Here is a 23,352-nt window from a genome sequence, read left to right on the forward strand (position 1 = left end):
AGATGTTCAACAACGCAATGAAAAACGCATATAGCTGCGTTTCTATGACTAAAAACGCAGCTATAAACGCAAGGGGTGGGTACTACAATGACGTGTACAGGAAGAGGATTCCTTCTGTTGGTAAACACAGAAGCATGAATCCTCCCGGTACCGTCACCGCTGCGTCCACAACCCGCCCGGTGCCATGTCAGCTCCGTGCGGCGCCATGTCTGGGCGGGAGGTGGAGGCAGCGGCGAAAACCAAAGTGAACAGTAGAAAAAAAAATGTCATACTCACCTGTCTGCAGGGTCACGGTGCCATGTCCGCTCCCAGCCCCTGTCTCGGTACCGCCGCTCTGGCTGTGTGCAGTCTCCCCGGGGCACGTACGAAGCTTGCAGGACCTGGCGGTGGATCAGCTCATCGATTCTCGCGGTGTTGCCGGCTTTTTTGCGCCCGGCCGACTATCAGCTGCACCTGCCGTCAGGGGACTTCATCAGCTGATTACCGGCAGCTCCTGCAGCGATGGGACAGGATCATACTCCTGTCCAATCGATCGCTGCAGGAGCTGCCGGTAATCAGCACATAAGTGAGTATGTACTTATTTATTTTTTTTTTCGACTGATGCATCAGCTGATTGTATAAAAGCCGATTATACAATCAGCTGATGTGTCATGTGATTCACGTAGTTTAACCTGACACATTATCTGATCGCTTTGCCTTCCAGCAAACCGATCAGATGATATTGGATCCGGATTGGATGGCGCGGGACCCTAACCCAGGATTACTGCGGAGGGGGGTTTATTTCAATAAAGATGGAGTCACTAATTGTGTTGTGTTTTATTTCTAATAAAAATATTTTTCTGTGTGTTGTGTTTTTTGTTTTTTTTATCATTACTAGAAATTCATGGTGGCCATGTATAATATTGGCGTGACACCATGAATTTCGGGCTTAGGGCTAGCTGATAATATACAGCTAGCCCTAACTCCATTATTACCCGGCTAGCCACCCGGCATCAGGGAAGCTGGAAGAGTTGGATACAGCGCCAGAAGATGGCGCTTCTATGAAAGCGCCATTTTCTGGGGTGGCTGCGGACTGCAATTCGCAGTGGGGGTGCCCAGAAAGCTTGGGCACCCTTCACTGTGGATTCCAATCCCCAGCTGCCTAGTTGTACCCGGCTGGACACCAAAATTAGGCGAAGCTCACGTCATTTTTTTTTTTAAATTATTTCATGAAATTCATGAAATAATTAAAAAAAAAAAAGGGCTTCTCTATATTTTTGGTTCCCAGCCGGGTACAAATAGGCAGCTGGGGGTTGGGGGCAGCCCGTACCTGCCTGCTGTACCCGGCTAGCATACAAAAATATGGCGAAGCCCACGTCATTTTTTTTTCCTTTTTGGCAAAAAACTGCATACATTCCGGGATGGAGTATGCTGAGTCTTGTAGTTCTGCAGCTGCTGTCTTCTCTCCTGCTTACACTAGTGAATGGAGGATGCTGAGCCTTGTAGTTCTGCAGCTGCTGTCTGCTCTCCTGCATACACTAGTGAATGGAGGAGAGCAGACAGCAGCTGCAGAACTACAAGGCTCAGCATCCTCCATTCACTAGTGTATGCAGGAGAGCAGACAGCAGCTGCAGAACTACAAGGCTCAGCATCATCCATTCACTAGTGTATGCAGGAGAGCAGACAGCAGCTGCAGGACTACAAGGCTCAGCATCCTCCATTCACTAGTGTATGCAGGAGAGCAGACAGCAGCTGCAGGACTACAAGGCTCAGCATCCTCCATTCACTAGTGTATGCAGGAGAGCAGACAGCAGCTGCAGGACTACAAGGCTCAGCATCCTCCATTCACTAGTGTATGCAGGAGAGCAGACAGCAGCTGCAGGACTACAAGGCTCAGCATCCTCCATTCACTAGTGTATGCAGGAGAGCAGACAGCAGCTGCAGGACTACAAGGCTCAGCATCCTCCATTCACTAGTGTATGCAGGAGAGCAGACAGCAGCTGCAGGACTACAAGGCTCAGCATCCTCCATTCACTAGTGTATGCAGGAGAGCAGACAGCAGCTGCAGGACTACAAGGCTCAGCATCCTCCATTCACTAGTGTATGCAGGAGAGCAGACAGCAGCTGCAGGACTACAAGGCTCAGCATCCTCCATTCACTAGTGTATGCAGGAGAGCAGACAGAAGCTGCAGAACTACAAGGCTCAGCATCCTCCATCCAGGACTGTATGCAGTTTTTTACCCAAAAAGAAAAAAAAAATGACATGGGCTTCGCCATATTTTTGTATGCTAGCCGGGTACAGCAGGCAGGTACGGGCTGCCCCCAACCCCCAGCTGCCTATTTGTACCCGGCTGGGAACCAAAAATATAGAGAAGCCCTTTTTTTTTTTTTAATTATTTCATGAATTTCATGAAATAATTTAAAAAAAAAATGACGTGAGCTTCGCCTAATTTTGGTGTCCAGCCGGGTACAACTAGGCAGCTGGGGATTGGAATCCACAGTGAAGGGTGGCCCAAGCTTTCTGGGCACCCCCACTGCGAATTGCAGTCCGCAGCCACCCCAGAAAATGGCGCTTTCATAGAAGCGCCATCTTCTGGCGCTGTATCCAACTCTTCCAGCTGCCCTGATGCTGGGTGGCTAGCCGGGTAATAATGGAGTTAGGGCTAGCTGTATATTATCAGCTAGCCCAAAGCCCGAAATTCATGGTGTCACGCCAATATTAGACATGGCCACCATGAATTTTTAGTACAGATAAAAAAAAAACAGCACACAGAAAAATATTTTTATTAGAAATAAAACACAACACAATTAGTGACTCAATCTTTATTGAAATAAACCCCCCTCGGCAGTAATCCTGGGTTAGGCTCCCGCGCCGTCCAATCCGGATCCAATATCATCTGATCGGTTTGCTGGAAGGCAAAGCGATCAGATGATGTGTCAGGTTAAAGGATGTGAATCACATCATACATCAGCTGATTGTATAAAAGCCGATTATACAATCAGCTGAAGCATCAGTGCAAAAAAAAAAATAAATAAATACTCACGTCTGTGCTGATTACCGGCAGCTCCTGCAGGGGAGTCTGATCCTGGCCCATCACTGCAGGAGCGGCCGGTAATCAGCTGATGAAGTCCCCTGACGGCAGGATCAGCTGATAGCCGGCCGGGCGCGAAAAAGCCGGCGAGACTACGATCAGCTGATGTGTCAGGTGACTGCATCAGGTGATCCACCGCCAGGTCCTGCAAGCAAGGTCCTGCCCCGGGGAGACTGCACACAGCCGAAGCGGCGGGACCGAGACAGGGGCTGGAAGCAGGCATGGCACCGGGACCCTGCAGACAGGTGAGTATGACATACACACACACATACACACTCACTCACACACTGTATATACGCGCACACACACTGTATATACACACAAACTGTATATACGCACACACACTGTATATACGCGCACACATACACATACACTGTATATACGCACACACACTTTCTTCCCCTGGCTGTGTAGACCTGCTGCTGTCTCTGTGTAATTGATCTCAGTGCACATCCACTGGGAAGAGGCAGGGAGGAGGGTTTGGGTGGGAGCAGAGTGGGTGTATTAGACACAATGGGTGTGTTAGATAAGCCAGACACCGCCCTAGAGCCACAAAGAATTCTGGGACTTGTAGGAACTGAACACAGGAAGTCAGAGGAGAGATTAACCCCATCAGAGCTGGAGCCAGCAATGAGCATGTGCTGCTAGTGCACAATGAAAGGTAATTTTGCTGAAAAAACATAATAGATGTGTTTAGGGCCACATATTAGCAAGATTTATCAGAAAAAAAAAATCAGTTTTGGTAACTGGACAACTTCTTTAAAGCACAAGGGTCAGGATAATATGATGTTGTTTAAACTAGCTTTGATCCATCAACTGTTTGCTGAGATGACTGTATGACTGTATGCCCTGCATCAGGCTTTTGTGACCAGAGAAATTGTTTCTATCATAAATCCAGACACTTGTTTCTTTAACTGTCTAAACCTGAAATGGGAGAACCAAGATTAACTAGCTACGTGTTCCAAGTCTCCTATTAATATTTACATAACCTTCACAAGCTATGTTAAAAAAGCATGAAAGGAAGGCTATATACTCATATAGCTATCTATCTATCTATATATATATATATATATATATATATATATATATATATATATATATATATATAAAAGGAGAGAGAAAGAGAGAGCGAGAGAGATACATATATACATATATATATATATATATATATATATATATATATTGGGCAACATAAATATTGAATACTTCACCAATTTTCTATGTACCGTATTTTTCGCTTTATAAGACGCACTTTTCCTCCCCAAATTTTGGGATGAAAATGGGGGGTGCGTCTTATAAAGCGGTAGCGGGGGAGGGGGGTCCTGTCTGAGGCGATCGGACGGCCGGGTGCCTGTGGCTGCATGCAAGCAGCCGGGTACCTGTACTTGCGTGCAGCGGCAGCCGGGTACCCGTGGCTGTGTGCGGGCGGCAGCGGGTGCTGTGTGGGGTCGGCAGCCGGGTACCTGTGCTTGCATGCGGTGGCAGACGGGTACCCATTGCTGTGTGCGGGCGGCAGCCGAGTGCTGTGTGCGAGCGGCAGTCGGGTGCCCGTGCGGGCAGCAGCCGGCTGCCGCCCTCACACAGGTACCCGGCTGCCGCCCTCACACAGTCACCCAGCTGCCGCCCGCACACAGCCATGGGTACCCGGCTGCCACCGCACGCAAGCACAGGTACCCGGCGGCTTGTACGCAGGGTGGGCGGGCAGCCTGCTGGCTGCCACTCTGTGGATGCGGGGCGGGCGGCTGTGCAGCTTACCAGTTGTCCGCGGTCCCACTTTCAAATGATGGCGCCGGTGGAGCTCTTGGATGAGAGCTCCATCTGCGCACGCGCTGCTCCGGGAGTCAGCGCGTGCGCAGATGGAGCCCTTGGATGAGAGCTCCATCTGCGCATGCGTCGCTCCGGGCGCCATTACTTGAATCGGGACCGCGGACACACTCCACCACTGAGCCGTCGCCGCCGCTCCCACCACTGAGCCGTCGCCGCTGCCACCACTGAACTGGGACCGCGGACACACTCCACCACTGAGCAGTCCCTGCCGCTGCCACCACTGAGCAGTTGCCGCAGCTCCCACCACTGAGCCGTCGCCGCCACTCCCACCACTGAACCGGGACCGCGGACACACTCCACCACTGAGCAGTCCCTGCCACCACTGAGCAGTCGCCGCCGCCGCTGCCACCACTGAACCGGGACCGCGGACACTCACTGCACCGGCCTGCTGCACGGCTCACCCGCCACGGCTGCTGCCGCCACCACGGACGCCACCGCGCCTGCAACCACGGACGCCACGGCACCTGCAACCACAAACCCTACTGCCACTGACCTGCCGCGCCTGCCAGCACAACCTGTGCCTCCTGTGACCCCGCTTCACCACCACTGCTGCCCCCCTCCGGTAAGAGAACACCGGAGTATAAGACGGACCCCATTTTTCTTTTTTTTACCTTTTTTTATGTCTAAGTTTGGGGTGCGTCTTATATTCCGGTGCGTCTTATAAAGCGAAAAATACGGTATATTTTTTTCTAGAAGTGGTATTGATACTATTTTCTCCCCAGCTGTTGGTAACAGCCCATCCAATCCACACAGGCAAAGACATCAAACCATAGATGTGCATAAATGGAAGGGGTATTCCCATCTCCAAGATCCTATCTTAGGCCCTGTGCGCACTGGAAAACGGAATTTTCTCAAGAAAATTCCGCAGGCACTGAAAGATTACCGCACCCGCGGTAAAAAAACGTGACAAACCGCACCCGCATGCGGTTTGCCACGATTTGCTGCGGTTTTACCACGGTATTGTTCGCGGTATTGCCGCGGTTTTGCCGCGTGCGGGTTGATACATGTGTTTAATTGCATCATTTTATTGCATCAGTGATGATGGAGAAAAACAGACATGTCTCTGTGCAGAACACAAAGACACGCGTGTGTGCTGCATAGAAACATGTCAGTGAGAAATTGGTTTCAGAAAAAGAAAATAAAGTTGCTAGAATGACCCAGCCAATCACCTGAATCCAATTGAAAATTTATGGAAGGAACTACAGTAAAGCTTAGAGTTTGTAGAAGGAGCCCACGGATGTTTCAGGATTTGAAGAGTGTTTGTATGGAAGAACGGACCAAAATCACATCTGAGCAATGCATAAGACTTATTTTTTCATAGAGGCCACATTTTAAAGCTGTCATCACCAACAAAAGTATTAATTAAATTTCAGTAAGCATGTTCAATACTTTTTCATAGTGTCAGTTCTCTTTATTAAATGTAACTTAATTTATGCACAGTAGCTATAGTTTGATTTCGCTGACTGTGTGGATAGGATGGGTTGTTACCAACATATGGTGAGAAATTCATGTCAACAGCATCTTTAGAAATATATTTACTAGGAATATTTGTCACGTGTTCCACACTTATTTCACTCGCTGTATATATATATATATATATATATATATTCTTGTACATTCTATCTGCTTCATATCATTTAGTGGTGTTCAAGAGCAAAAGGGAATATGACGGAATTTTTATGTTCATGGTGTAAGTTTCAAGCAAATATTTTCACACTTAAATTTGCTGACATATGCATATAAAATAAGACAACAAAATTAATAAAATACAACAGAAAAAAGTTATTATGAGAGAGAGAGACACCTTAGATGGATGCATATAACGGCAGACAGCTATGCAGAAATGAAAACAGCACACATTGCAGAAGGAGTAGACGCTCCTTCGGGAGACACCCAAGGAGGTGCAGTGCTGGCTGCCTTACACGGACACACCTCATATACAAAGTCCACAGCACATTTCACAGACAGCTGTTCACCCACACTGGCTGCATGCCTGACGTGTCATGTTTATTAGCAAACAGAAAGGAATTACAATTACTAAGATTCATAATACACTAGTGATCAAATGAATTACTTTCTTTGTGAACATGCGTAAAATCAATAAAGACATTTTGTAAACCATCTGCCCATATCTATAACTTTTCAGAGTATACATTATTCACAGTGGCTGCAAAGGTCAAATAAAAAAAAGTCCAAGATAGAAAATATCCAAATAAACTAAACTCTATAGAGGACTGGAGTATTTAACTAGCATACATGAGAAAGGGTCTATTTGTCAATATTTCAGCTAAAACAAATATTTAAAGGGACAGCCTGAGGCCCCAAAAACTATCACCAGATGATCTGTAATATGGTGTACCTGAGGTATTCTTATACATTATTATCTAAAATAAAATTGACAAAAATCGTAAGAAATTTAAAACAAGATGTAAAGTTTGAATTGAATATTTTGCATTTTGCTTAAATAAATGAAAACTATAGGGAATTTAAGACATGTAGACATTAGAGCTGATCGAACGCCCAAAAATCCGGGACCGGCAGATCACTTTTAAAAGAGTCCGATCAGCTCCAGAATCTGATGCCCATATAAGTCAAAGGGGATCAGAATCCAGAGATTAAAAACGTTTGTGGAGGGGATAGGGGGGTATGAGCGAGCGCGGTGTACTCACTGAGGCGCTGTCATGGCGGCACACTCCTTCCAGGTCACGCTTTTACCTTCCGGAGCCGACAATTCAATATTCATTGATTTGCCCGCCCACCGTGTGTAATTGGTTGCAGTTAGATGTGCCCCCACTCTGAGTGACAGCGTGTCAGCTGACTGCAACCAATCACAGGTGCCAGGATGGCCAGTGGGCGGGGAAAGCAGTGCAAGTGTGTGTGGGTCAGTATCGTGGTAAAAAATAAACAATCGGCAGCACAAATATAGCTCGCGGCTGCAGCCCCAGCTGTTGGGCTGTATCTGTGCTATGTATCCAGTTACATGTGCGAGGCTTTGCCGGGTGATGTCATGGCACACTCACGTGAGTCCCTCGCATGTGTGATCCCGGTCTAAGAGAAACCGCATGCGGCGCTTTTTTTTTCTTTTTCTTAAATTTAAATAAATAATTGAAAAAAAAACGACGTGCGGTTCCCCCTAATTTATTTTCATCCCCAGCCATGATAACGCCGGCTGGGGGCTGGTATTCCAGCCCGCAGCCGCCCAGTATTGCCGCATCTATTAGATGTGACAATCCCGGTGCAACACCGGCTCTTCCCGGTGGCCTACTGCGGTGCCAATCGGGGTAATGAGAGGTTAATAGCAGTGCACAGCTGCTAATAAACCCTAGGTTTATGATGGCACAGGCGTCTATCAGATACCTGCATCACAAACCTGTAAATAACAGTAAATAAACACAGACACAGAGAAAAATCCTTTATTTGGAAGAAAATATAAACGCCCCCTCCTTCACCACTTTATTAACCCAAACACAGCCCTCCAGGTCCGACGTAATCCACAGGAGGTCCTACGCTGTTTCAGCTCTGCTACATCTGAATATCACAAAGAAAGGCAATAGAGCACGACCGCTCTCTGTGAACTCGAGAGAATGAATGAGCTGCGCAATGAGCGGTGATGTCACTCAGGTCATTTGCAGTCACAGCTGGAGGTTCCCACGGTCCTTCACCTGTGATCGTACTTAACCTGACCTCAGGTGGAGGTCACAGAGTTCACAGACCTGCATCTCCTAGCAGAAAAATCGCAGTTTTTTTGTGCAAGAGATGCAGATTTTGTGCTTTTACATCATATTCTTGCATCCAATCTACACCTCCTGGCAAAAAAATGCGGTGTTTTGGTGCATTTTTTTTGCCGCAGTTTTTCCAGCGGTTTATTGCCGTGGTTATTTGCTAGGAGGTGCACATTTGGTGCTGAAATCGTCTGCGCCAGATTTCAGCACCAAATTTCCACCTGCTGTCAGAATTTTTATTTTTTTTGGGCCAAGGGATGCAAATTTGGTGCTGAAATTTGTACACCATATTCCAGCATCCAATCTACACCTCCTGGCAAAAAACTGCTGTGGTTTGACGCATTTTTTTGCCGCGGTTTATTGCCACGGTTATTTTTACGCGATTTTTGCCGTGGTTTATTGCCAGGAGGTGCTCATTTGGTGCTGAAATCATCTGCACCAGATTTCAGCACCAAATTTCCACCTGCTGTCAAAATTTTTTTTTTTTGGGCCAAGGGATGCAAATTTGGTGCTGAAATTTTTACACCATATTCCTGCATCCAATCCACACCTCTTGGCAAAATAACGCGGTGTTTTGATGCATTTTTTTGTCGTGGTTTTTGCTGCAGTTTATTGCTGCAGTTATTTTTCTGCGATTTTTGCCGCAGATTTTTGCTAGGAGGTGCTCATTTGGTGCTGAAATCGTCTGCACCAGATTTCAGCACCAAATTTCCACCTGCTGACAAATTTTATTTTTTTTTTTGGGCCAAGGGATGCAAATTTGGTGCTGAAATTTTTACACCATATTCCTGCATCCAATCTACACCTCCTGGCAGAAAACGTGGTATTTTGACGCATTTTTTGCTGCGATTTTTGCCGCAATTTTTTTGCCAGGAGGTGCACATTTAGTGCTGAAATCGTCTGCCCCAGATTTCAGTACCAATTTTTTTTTTACGAGAAGGCGTTGATTGGGTGCCGGAATATGGTGTAAAAATGTCATAATAACCAAATTTATATCCCTTGGTCCAAAAACTAAAAAGAAACAAAAAAACATTTAGACGCTGTTTTTGTGCCCCAGCCCTGTGCTTATCTTGGCTGTGTATCAAAAGAGGAACCACATGCGGCTTCTCTTTTGTTAAATAATTAAAAAAACGATGTGCGGTCCCCCCCAATTTTCATCCCCAGCCATGATAGCGCCGACTGGGGGATGGTATATTCTCAGCCCACAGGTGCCCAGTATTGCCGCATCTGTTAGATGTGACAATCCCGGTGCATTACCGGCTCTTCCCGGTGGCCTGATGCGGTGCCAATCGGGGTAATAGCAGGGGTTAATAGCGGCGCACAGCTGCTACTAAACCCTAGGTTGTGATGGCACAGGCGTCTATCAAATACTTGCATCACAAACATGCAAGTAAATGTAAATAAACACAGACACAGAGAAAAATCCTTTATTTGAAATAAAGTACAAAACACACCCTCCTTCACCACTTTATTAACTCCCAACACAGCCCTCCAGGTCCTACGTAATCCACAGGAGGTCCCACGATGACACATCCAGCTCTGCTACATCTCAGAGTGAGCAGCCATAGCGCACGACTGCCAGCTCTGAGTGCAGCCTATTACTGAGCCGCGATAAGCGATGACTGCAGGCAGTGCTGTCACAGGCTGGGGGCGCGTCAGCCTGTAACCAATCACAGATGAGAGGACGGTGGTGGGCGGAGAAAACATGGATAGCTGTGTGTATGCGATGGACAGTACAGGAAGTGAATGTGCGACCCGGAAGAAGTGTGCTGCCATGACACCGAGTCTCAGTAAGTATGAAACTCTCATATATTTCTTGTTTTATTTATTTTTATTAATTGCCGAATTCGGATCATGCACGCAGAATCCCGCACCAGGGTCCGGCACAGAGATAGCACTGAGACCGCACGGATCCGGACTTTTACAGTCCGGATCCGCTCAGCCCTAGTAGAAATGTATTTATTTGCAGACGTAGAAGTTAGATTCGCTCAAAAAAGAACATTAACACCTTTGTCAGGGTGTGAGTGTATGGAGTTCATTTAGAATCTCCAAACAGAGATGATGCTGGATGTAACACATAGCCGGCATCTGCCCAAGACAAAAGCAATTGGAACTAGCCATGATTGATGCTGTTTAGTTATTTAAATCCAGCTGTCAATCACTGAGAGCAGAACTTAAATAGCGCAATCTCCAACGCACATGATCACAAGCTATCATAGGAGACCGATTAGTTACCATGGCAGTTGGGGACTTTGAAGCTCAGGTAAAGGCTAAGCTTTGAAAGGAGATATATCCTGCAATACATTAGTAAACAAACGCTGGTTAAAGTCATTAGGGAGACTAAAAAATAAAGTAAGACAAAAAATGTTTTAAAAAATATTAAAAAATAAATAAATAAATAATACTGAATATCATTGGAATCACCCTTTCCATAAAAGTCCAGGCTACCATAGTATAAAACTCTAGATTTGATTTTTTTCAGTCACAGCAGTTCCCCCTCCAAAAAAAAAAAAATGCAGCAAAAAGTAATCAATATGTCATATGTATCCCAAAATGGTATCAATGAAAAGTGCATCACAGCAAACAAAAAAACAAGCCATTGAACAGCTCCATTGAAGTACAATTAAACAAGATACGAGTTAATAAAAAGGTGGCAATTTTCTTTTCTTTTAACAAATTTCAGAACATTTTTTTACTACTAATACCAAAACTATACAGTACATGTTTGGTGTTCCCCTAATTATACTAACCTGGATAATTATGCTGACAGACCATTTATACTGCACAATAAGGCAGTAAAAACAAAATGTGAACACAATTGTTTAATAGCATTTTTCTTTCCGATTTTCACCCCACTTGCCATTTTTTCCCATTTTTCCATACAATATTCAGTAAAATTAATGGTGTCATTAAAAGCTACAACCACAAATAAAAACAAGCGTTAGGGTCTGTATGCACAGGGAAATGGATGTTTCTTAAAAAAATTCCACACCCTCTGGTAGAATTCTGTACCCGCGGCAAAAACTGCACCAAAAAACGCACCCAAAGCCGCATGCAGTTTTGCCTCGGTTTGTTGCGTTTTTGGTGCGAATTTGCCGTGGTTTTTCCGCGGGTTGGTCCCTGTGGTTTTTTACCATTATCTATGGCAAAAACGCAGGTGCGTGCCGAAAATAATTGACATGCTACTTCTTTTTGCTGCAGAAAAACTACAAAAATTCTGCAGCAAAACCTGTAGGGAAAAAAAAACGCAGTGTGCGCGCAGCATTTTGGATTTCCCATAGATTTTGCTGGAGAAGTACTGCAGGAAGGTTATGAACAAAAATCGCACCTTTTCTGCAGCAAAAACCATGGCAAATTCGCTGCAAAAAAACGCAGTGTGCGCACAGGGCCTTAAAATGGCTATGTCGAAGGAAAAATAAAAAGTTATGTCTCTAGGAAGAGAAAACGAAAGCACAAAAATGAAAAACGGAGTTAATGTGATGCTCGACACTATGTGGCGTAGCATGATGCTAGTCACTAGGTGGCGCTAGATACTACTTGTGTGCAGTGTGAATGGAAAGGTAGTCAAAACAAGCCGGGATCAGGAACCAGGAGAACACAACAGGAGACAGGGAGCAGGCAGAAACAATATCAAAATACAGGTCAAGGGTCAGAATTCCAGGAGTGTACGTATAGGAAACAGAGAGCAGGTGGAGGCGTGGTCAGGACAAGGTCTGAGGTCAGAAGCCAGGATGTAACAACAAAGTCAGGGGGGCGGGCAGAGCAGAGTCAACTACAGTCCAGGGTCAAGAAGTCAAGATCAGATAACTTTACACAAACAGGAATCCAGTGCACTTACTGCGGAACCAGGAAATATGATTGGCGATGTTCCGGGACAGCATGCTCCCTAATGAAGTAAAGCAATCACCCTGAAATAGGTGTATATGAGAAAGCCCCTCCCAGCACCAGTGTCGGACCCAGTGCTGAGAAACAACCCGTCCACCGGAGCTCAAAATGACAAACAGCAGAGCATCTAAACCTGCAAAATGTTCTGCGCAACGAAACAGGCAAGTACCGATTTTGCAGGACAGCATGGCAGAACATTGTTATGTTATGTAATGCAAAAATGCACCACACATCGGAACTGTGACAGTTAAGGGTGCTTTACACGCTGCGACATCGCTAACGATATATCGTTGGGTCACATCGTTAGTGACGCACATCCGGCGCCGTTAGCGACATTGCAGCGTGTGACACCAAGGAGCGACGATCAACGTTTGCAAAAACGTCAAAAATCGTTGATCGTTGACACGTCGCTCCTTTCCTTAATATCGTTGCTGTTGCAGGTACAATGTTGTTCGTCGTTCCTGCGGCACCACACATCGCTACGTGTGACACCGCAGGAACGACGAACAGCTCCTTACCTGAGTCCACTGGAAAAGAAGGAAGGAGGAGGTGGGCGTGATCTTCCGCCCGCTCATCACCGCCCCTCCGCTTCTACTGGATGGCTGCCGTGTGACGTCGCTGTGACGTCGCACAAACCGCCCCCTGAGAAAGGAGGCGGATCGCCGGCCAGCAACGTCGCAGGGAAGGTAAGTCCGTGTGACGGGTGTAAGCGATGTTGTGCGCCACGATCATTGATTTGCCCGTGTCGCACAACCGACGGGGTGGGTACGCTCGCTAGCGATATCGATACCGATATCGCAGCGTGTAAAGTACCCTTTAGTGTCTTCAAGCTGAATTAAGTTTTACAACAATTATATTACTAAAAGGATCAAAAAATAAAGTGTAACTTCAAATAGCCTCATAAAATTATTCAGGTTGAATCCTAAATACCATTTATCGTGCCCTTACTGGGGAAATCATCTTAAAGTGTATCCCTTGTTTTAATTTTTAGATCACAAATCAATAGTACACATGAAAACAGGCAACTTTATAACATTTCTTGTTGGACAAATTTGCTTCTTTCTCTGCCAGAATTGATCAGTCATTATCAAAATTCTCAATTCTGAGGTCAAATCTGTGTTCAATACTGCAATGATATCACCCGCTGCAGTGAAAGGAGGCACCCCTTTCTCTGCAGCGGGTGGTGTCATTGCAGTATTGTCTGTACCACATGCTGAGTCTATCCAGTGGAGATTGCACTATGGGACTGCGTGTCTGATAGTTTATCATCATCTTTATTGTATTCAGGCCTCCTGATGAACCTTATTTTATTACGGGGAAATGAGTCGAGGCAAATTATCCATACTTCGGCGATACTACGGAGAGGATTGACTGCACAGTTTATTTTACAGCAGTCTGAATTCCCTCTTTCTGGTCCTGGCTTTGAATGCCCTTGTAAATACATCTGGATATGAAGGACTTTGTATTTAATCTAAGATAAGTATTCCTTGGTGGACTTTTTCGTCATCTGTATATTGTGCAAGATTTATTGTAGTAGCTGCTGGTTTTTATGTCCTTATAAGTCCTATGGTCCTCTGTTCCCCCCAATAGGTTCCTGGTATCCAGGGATGAGGGGGAGGAACGTGGATATACATTGTTATGTGGAGTTTTTGATTATCTGTGTATCTAGGGACGCTCTTTATTATAATTATATATGGATATGTAGAGCCCCTGACTATATCAGGGTGCTACAGGGAACTGCATCCTGTCCTCCAGGGTGCAGGACCCAACCCCCATGGTTCCAGGTTCCCAATAACCGGTCTCACACCATCAGCACTACAAATCCCAACCACACCTCACATCAAACCTGTCAGACACACCGGTGTGATGGTTAAGCTGGAGTAGGGCCACCCTCAAAGAGTGAGGAGCTGGGAGTAGTAGCTTCCAGGGAGCGAGACCAAGGTTGGGTCGCAGACGGTGGTCCGGGACCACAGGAGTTGGGGACCGGTGGCCGTGACATTGGAAAGGGTGCAACGGACATAGTCTAGAAGGACTGTCGGCATCAGAACCCCAAAAGAACTGACCGGTACCGAGCATGACGGGGTACAGGACCCTAGGTCAGTAGCAGGTTCATCCATCCTGATAATTACCTGGGAGGGAGAGTATCTTCACGAACTTCCCAAGAGCTCAGAGATTGAAGGCATCAGCACAACGCGGGGGATAGGGTTCACCATAAAAAGCAGCCCAACTGAAATCCCAACTGCCACCCATCAAGAGCACAGCTGCCCTACACACAGGTAGCAGGGCCCCAACAGCTTCATGCCAAAGGGCCACAACCGACAACTAAAATTGTGCACGGAGACAGGGTCCGGACTATCAAGTGACACCGGTGGGAGAAGACACCTTGATGGGCTCCCTTGTATTGACTGTGATGCACAGAGACTTTGGTTTATCTTCAGTGTGTCAGCTTTATAATGTTCATCCTGCACCACGACTACCCACAGTGATTACTCTGTTTCCTGCACCCTGCGCTCCCAAATATCCCACACCAAAACTTCTGAGGACTGGGCCTTCCCTACCTGCGGAGGGACCGACCCCTTGCTGCCCCCACACCATCTGCCCCGGTAATCCTTCCAGCAGTGGCGGTACTCCCATTACCGCAACCTACAGGTGGCGTCACGAACTTCTGCCCTGTAAATATCCCCTTCCAAGGATCGGAGTGAGTGCCGAGCCCGAGTCCGGACCCCTCGAGCCACGACCATACGGATATAACTACAGTCATATGAAAAAGTTTGGGCACCCCTAGTAATGTTAACCTTTTTTCTTTATAACAATTTGGGTTTTTGCAACAGCTATTTCAGTTTCATATATCTAATAACTGATGGACTCAGTAATATTTCTGGATTGAAATGAGGTTTATTGTACTAACAGAAAATGTGCAATCTGCATTTAAAAAAAAAATTTGACAGGTGCAAAAGTATGGGCACCTCAACATAAAAGTGACATTAATATTTTGTAGGTCCTCCTTTTGCAAAAATAACAGCCTCTAGTTGCTTCCTGTAGCTTTTAATGAGTTCCTGGATCCTGGATGAAGGTATATTTGACCATTCCTGTTTACAAAACAATTCCAGTTCAGTTAAGTTTGATGGTCGCCGAGCATGGACAGCACGCTTCAAATCATCCCACAGATGTTCAATGATATTCAGGTCTGGGGACTGGGATGGCCATTCCAGAACATTGTAATTGTCCCTCTGCATGAATGCCTGAGTAGATTTGGAGCGGTGTTTTGGATCCTTGTCTTGCTGAAATATCCATCCCCTGCGTAACTTCAACTTCGTCACTGATACTTGCACATTATTATCAATAATCTGCTGATACTGAGTTGAATCCATGTGACCCTCAACTTTAACAAGATTCCCGGTGCTGGTATTGGCCACACAGCCCCAAAGCATGATGGAACCTCCACCAAATTTTACTGTGGGTAGCAAGTGCTTTTCTTGGAATGCCGTGTTTTTTGCCTCCATGCATAACGCCTTTTTGTATGACCAAACAACTCAATCTTTGTTTCATCAAGACCTTTTGTTTCACAGGACCTTCTTCCAAAATGTAACTGGCTTGTCCAAATGTGCTTTGCATACCTCAGGCGACTCTGTTTGTGGCGTGCTTGCAGAAACGGCTTCTTTCGCATCACTCTCCCATACAGCTTCTCCTTGTGCAAAGTGCGCTGTATTGTTGAGCAATCCACATTGTCACCATCTGCAGCAAGATGATGCTGCAGGTCTTTGGAGGTGTTCTGTGGATTGTCCTTGACTGTTCTCACCATTCTTCTCTGTCTTTCTGATATTTTTATTGGCCTGCCACTTCTGGGCTTAACAAGAACTGTACCTGTGTTCTTCCATTTCCTTACTATGTTCCTCACAGTGGAAACTGACAGTTTAAATCTCTGAGACAACTTTTTGTATCCTTCCCCTGAACAACTATGTTGAATAATCTTTGTTTTCAGATCATTTGAGAGTTGTTTTGAGGAGCCCATGATGCCACTCTTCATAGGAGATTCAAATAGGAGAACAACTTGCAAGTGGCCACCTTAAATACCTTTTCTCATGATTGGATACACCTGCTTATGAAGTTCAAAGCTCAATGAGGTTACAAAACCAATTTAGTGCTTCAGTAAGTCAGTAAAAAGTAGTTAGGAGTATTCAAATCAAGAAATTGATAAGGGTGCCCATACTTTTGCACCTGTCAAATTTTGTTTAAATGCAGATTGCTCATTTTCTGTTAGTACAATAAACCTCTTTCAATCCAGAAATATTACTGAGTCCATCAGTTATTAGATATATAAAACTGAAATAGCTGTTGCAAAAACCCAAATTGTTATAAAGAAAAAAGGTTAACATTAATAGGGGTGCCCAAACGTTTTCATATGACTGTATCTTGGGATAGGCACTTAATTAGTCAGTGTGACAATTCAATTGTGTGTGTTTTTTACACTTTTTTATGATTGTAATAAAATTTGATATTCTGGGAATATTTTTGCATTAATTTAGCATATAAAGTACTATGTTCCCAATCTATTGTTAACCAGTCGTTCACTGCTGAACAGAGGCCAAATGGAGTCAGGAGTAACTCTCCTGCGCCCTTATAGTGAATGGATCCGTTGGGGGTTTCACTTGAATGACAAGTTTCTGAGATGTAGATGGAAACCATAATGTATGTGCTCAGCATAGAGCACAGGGTAAATGTAAACTGATCAAAAATGTCTTGTACCCCAAATTGCCACCAAATAGAATTCAGCTCAATACACAAAAAAACAAGTCCCCATTCAGGTCCATCACCTGTTAACGGAAATATAGGGGGCTTCCACATAACTGGTAGCACAATTGGTAGCACAAAGGCTATAGAAAGACACTATGGCGCATCGCGCTCCCCCAAAAGAAACCCATCAAAGTCTGCACTCGAAAAACCAATTGCCCTCCCTTCTGAGCACCACAATATGACTAAACAACAGTTAACATTCACATGTTTGGCAATGTTGTAGTGAGGAGAGCCCGCTTAATTTATAGGGTGTGCGTTTCCAGAAGCACAAGTTAGACACAATGTACGTATATTAAAATTTGATTGGCACAACAAAGGTTAATTTGCTTTATTTTTAATTCTGCAATATTTACTGTGTTTGAATTTATGGTGTTTTGCAAATATAAAATCATCATTACACCCATACTGGGGGATGTAATTTCCAATATGTTGTCACTTAAGGAGGTTTCTGCTGTTCTGGCCCTTAGGGGCTCTGCGAAAGGAGTCTGAAAATTATTGTAAGAAAATCTGGGCTCCAAAAATCAAATGGCTCTCCTTCCCTACATTCCCATTCAGGAGAAATTGTGTAACACATTATGGGGTAATTTTAAATATTCTTCTTGTAAAAATTGGAAATCTGGGGCTAAAACAACATTTAAGTGGTAAAAATGTAATTATTTTTTCTTCACCGCCCAATAGTATAAAATTTTGTGATATACCTGTAGTGTCAATGTGCTCATTGCACCCTTAGATGAATATATTGAGGAGCGCAGTTTGTAAAATGGGGTTACTTGTGGGGGATTCTGCTGTTTTAGCACCTCAGGGGCTTTGCCAATGTGACATGGCACCCGCCAACAATTCCAGCAAATTCTAAAGTCCAATCTTCTTTTCACAGATTTTCACTCTACCTCAAAAGTAGTTCCTGATTGCATGTAGGGTACTGGCACACTCAAAAAAATTACACAACAAACGATGTCGTCCATTTTTTTCTTATTAGCTCCTATGAAACTTAAAAACATTGTGATGTCATTTGAGCTCCACGTCCAATCATTGCCGGCTTCCCTCTCACTGCCTTTGGACAAATGAGTTAATCAACTGGAAGTGAGAGCTACAGCTGCCAGTCACTTCCTGTTGATTGCTCCTGTGTCCAAAAACGGGGAGACAGAATGCCAGCACTAATTAGACATGGGGCTCGCTTGACGTCACAACCTCACGTGAACTCCGGGCACTGCTGGAACCGCCCTGGCTGTGGAGGTGAGTATAGGCTTTTTAATGTTACCTGGGGGAATGAGAAAAAGTTGTTGTAATAGTGGACAACCCCTTTATGACTCTTGGACAGTGGTTAAACATAGAGTCTACAGAGGGAAAAATGTAGAAGTCATATAATAGCAAGAACTAGTGTTATTCCTCATCTACAAATACATAACTGCTTATTTGGAAAAGTTACATACTTGAGATGTCAGGGACACGTGAATTGTGTGTGTGTGTGTGTGTGTGTGTGTGTGTATATATATATATACATATATATATATATATATATATATATATAATTTTTGTTAACATTCTGTGTTGGCATAATGGTACATGACATGACACTACAGCCTGCGCATGTCAAATGCAATTCTATTGTTAGGGCACAACAGGGAAGTCCAGAGGCCACTTTGTCAGTAGTAAACCATAAGGTATTTCTCTTTTTGTTAGCAATGTTGTCATTACAAGATGTAGTATTTACAAGGTTTAAACTGGGATAGGAGTTTTCTCAGTTCAGGCAGTTGTTGTGGAAGTATTCCCGTCACACTTTTACTGGTGATCAAGTTGTGTTGTACACAGCATTATGAAGGAATCCTCTCCCCACATCCTTCTCAGCCAAAAGGATACTTGTTGTTTTGCTAAGGGGTTAAATGAAAGTACCAGGTACAAGAATATTTATAGTTAAAAGAAGCATAAAAAGATCTTTTGGAACAGATACACATAAGTGAAGTGTGCTGCTTATGTTTCACCTTTACTCATCCTACAGCCTTATCCACGAACTGAGAATAGAAAATTGAAAGAATACCTGTCTTTTCTGGGGACTTTTCAGAGTAAGCTGTCATGGGTGTATAGCGCCCCTGAAGCCATCAGGGAGCTACAAGGTACTGCATCCCCACCGGGATGCAGGGCCTACCCCCTTAGGGACCCGGAAACCCAGTGGCGGTGCTACACAAACACTACACAATCCCAGTTCTCCTCAACAATCCCCCAATGGTACCCAGCTAGGGTCGGACCTATGGATTTCCACCTAGAGGTGGAGCCAGTCCAGTCCACTAGTTGACCAGGTGGGAGGGGCGGACTGGAGACAGAGAGAGGAGTCAGTAGTAAGAGAGTGAGGAAGGAGAAAGAGAGTAATGGAGTAGGAGTAAGACTGTGAAGGTGTGGAGACAGACTGTCCTGTAGTGAGCAGTAACCTAGTGCCCAGGAGAGTAGTTGCCGGTGGAGTACGGTGGATTACTCCCGGAACTACTCACGGACGGGGTACAGGACCCTAGGACAAGCAGAAGCTCCTGGCAGGCTTGTTAACACCTGCACAGCAAGGGGACCATCAAGGACCTTGCTGACCCTAAGAATCCGAAGACTCAGTAGCAAAGGAAGAACCAAGGACAAGAACAGAGACTCCAACCCTACAGGGTTCACGCTACCGTCAGGTGGACAGCAGTGGAACAATACCACCAGACGGGGACCCCCAGTGGCTCTACGCCATGGGGACCCACTAACCAGAGACAGGTGCAGAGGAAAAAGGCACCAGATTACTAACTGCCACTGGGTACAAGGGTACCTGGAGGTGAAACCAGCCGGCCTCGGGTAAACAGTTACCATCAACGGACAGTGAGTAAAACCAGTTGCACTGAACTTTTGTGTGGACTCCATTCTTCCAGCATCTGTCACACCTACCCTCTGGGGCCTGGCCCTGCTTGGTGAGGACCTATCATCCAGGCTGCCATTAACACCAGCCCCAGCAGTGGACATTGTGCAGCGGCGGCTCCATACACATAGCCGCAACACTGCAAGTGGCGTCACATGTGAATATTACAATCCCCTGTAAATATACCCCCTTTAGAAAAAAGGCCCAGGGCACGGAACCGGGCAACGGCCACCACTGTGACAACCTCCAGACGTACACCGTCCGGGACCAAGTATCCCATATCCCTGGGCGACACATGTGTACCTAAGGGGTAACATTATGGCTATTATTGTACTTGTTTCCTGCGTTTTCACCAGTTTTCCCCTTTGTCTCCGACCTAGTGGTTGGAGAATAGATGCTGTGACTCTCCCATACAAAGTACGCAGAAATGAGGGATTCTTGCTTTTATATTTTAGTATAGACTTTGTTCAGAAACAGCATCAGCAGTATGAAAGACATAATACACAGGGGCATCACAACGGAGTTGAAGGACCTGCCCTGCAGAGAAGCAGCCGACACCTCTCAATCAGAGCAGAGCTGCGCTGTTCCTGCACTGTCAGTGGGAGCTGCTGGGCAGCGCTGGGCTCCGCCCCCTCCATCCTCTATGTGTAACAGTGTGCTGGCTGGAGGTGAAGCACTGGCAGTCTGTAGTGCACCTCGTCTCATCAATGCTATATGGTCACTCTGGCTTCCAGCTTTCTTCAGTAAGTTTATTTAGTAATGTCTAGTTGCTGATATGATGTTTTGTTGACAAGGAGAACAGTAAGATAAGACCTATTGCAGGAAAGTGCAGCCACCATTGCAGGAGGGGGTCAGAAGGTGGACAGTATATACAAGGAGGGGGTCAGAAGGGGGACAGTATATACCAGGAGGGGGTCAGAAGGGGGACAGTATATTTGAGGAAGGTCCTAGGTGATGAATATATATACCAGGCTGGGTGATAGTATATACAAGACTGGGGAACAGTATATACCAGGATGGAAGACATTTACCCCGAAATAGCCAAAGACGGGGGACATTTGTACAGGATGGTGACATATTTACCAGGAAGGGGCCCAGAATAGGGTACATTAGAACAGGATGGGGGACATTACTACATAATGGGAGGAGTGCAACTCATATCTTTATAGAATTTATAAAGCTAAATGTATACATACATCTATATACATATATACATATATACATACATCTGACCAACATGAGGGGATGGTGGGGTCCATGTACAAATTTTGCTTCAGGCCCATCGAATAATACAGCAGTAATCTCCTACAGAAAAGACTATTAGAGTCCTCACAAACCACCGAAGCATACAGTGCTGGCCAAAAGTATTGGCACCCCTGCAATTCTGTCAGATAATACTCAGTTTCTTCTTGAAAATGATTGCAATCACAAATTCTTTGGTATTATCTTCATTTATTTTGCTTGCAATGAAAAAACACAAAAGAGAATGAAGCAAAAATCAAATCATTGATCATGATCATTGATCATGATCATGATCATTTCACACAAAACTCCAAAAATGGGCCAGACAAAAGTACTGGCACCCTTAGCCTAATACTTGGTTGCACAACCTTTAGCCAAAATAACTGCGAACAACCGCTTCCGGTAACCATCAAAGAGTTTCTTACAATGCTCTGCTGGAATTTTAGACCATTCTTCTTTGGCAAACTGCTCCAGGTCCCTGAGATTTGAAGGGTGCCTTCTCCAAACTGCCATTTTGAGATCTCTCCACAGGTGTTCTATGGGATTCAGGTCTGGACTCATTGCTGGCCACTTTAGTAGCCTCCAGTGCTTTCTCTCAAACCATTTTCTAGTGCTTTTTGAAGTGTGTTTTGGGTCATTGTCCTGCTGGAAGACCCATGACCTCTGAGGGAGACCCAGCTTTCTCACACATGGCCCTACATTATGCTGCAAAATTTGTTGGTAGTCTTCAGACTTCATAATGCCATGCACACGGTCAAGCAGTCCAGTGCCAGAGGCAGCAAAGCAACCCCAAAACATCAGGGAACCTCCGCCATGTTTGACTGTAGGGACCGTGTTCTTTTCTTTGAATGCCTCTTTTTCTTTTCCTGTAAAATCTATGTTGATGGCTTTTCCCAAAAAACTCTACTTTTGTCTCATCTGACCAGAGAACATTCTTCCAAAACGTTTTAGGCTTTCTCAGGTAAGTTTTGGCAAACTCCAGCCTGGCTTTTTTATGTCTCGGGATAAGAAGTGGGGTCTTCCTGGGTATCCTACCATACAGTCCCTTTTCATTCAGATGCCGACGGATAGTACGGGTTGACACTGTTGTACTCTCGGACTGCAGGACAGCTTGAACTTGTTTGAATGTTAGTCGAGGTTCTTTATCCACCATCCACACAATCTTGCGTTGAAATCTCTCATCATTTTTTCTTTTCTTACACATATAGGGAGGTTAACCACAGTGCCATGGGCTTTAAACTTCTTGATGACACTGCGCACCGTAGACACAGGAACTTTCAGGTCTTTGGAGATGGACTTGTAGCCTTGAAATTGCTCATGCTTCCTCACAATTTGGATTCTCAAGTCCTCAGACAGTTCTTTGGTCTTCTTTCTTTTCTCCATGCTCAATGTGGTACACACAAGGACACAGGACAGAGGTTGAGTCAACTTTAATCCATGTCAACTGGCTGCAAGTGTGATTTAGTTATTGCCAACACCTGTTAGGTGCCACAGGTAAGTTACAGGTGCTGTTAATTACACAAATTAGAGAAGCATCACATGATTTTTCAAACAGTGCCAATACTTTTGTCCACCCCCTTTTTTATGTTTGGTGTGGATTTATATCCAATTTTGCTTTATGACAATTTTTTTTTTCTTCATTGAAGACAAATTAAATGAAGATAATAATACCAAAGAATTTGTGATTGAAATCATTTTCAGGAAGAAACGGAGTATTATCTGACAGAATTGCAGGGGTGCCAATACTTTTGGCCAGCACTGTATATAAAATCAACATTTATTTAGAATATGATCGCAAATGTTTACATAACATAGTGATTGTATAAAGCAGGAGTAGAGAACATTGAGGAAGCATTCATATGCCTCAGATGACTTCAGTACACCATGCAGGTAGTATAAAACACTTACTGGAAAGGAGCTGCACCATCTTTTT

The 23,352-nt window shown here is 45.0% G+C and overlaps 1 protein-coding gene across 3 annotated transcripts in view; it reads right to left on the bottom strand.

Moving 5' to 3' along the window:
• The window catches only part of COBL (cordon-bleu WH2 repeat protein), a 593,805-nt gene that overhangs the window by 292,108 nt on the left and 278,345 nt on the right, over positions 1 to 23,352 (bottom strand). The gene's annotated exons all lie outside the window — the stretch shown is intronic.

The sequence above is a fragment of the Anomaloglossus baeobatrachus genome, chromosome 6 (assembly GCF_048569485.1).
Source record: "Anomaloglossus baeobatrachus isolate aAnoBae1 chromosome 6, aAnoBae1.hap1, whole genome shotgun sequence".
NCBI classification, from domain to species: Eukaryota; Metazoa; Chordata; class Amphibia; order Anura; family Aromobatidae; genus Anomaloglossus; species Anomaloglossus baeobatrachus.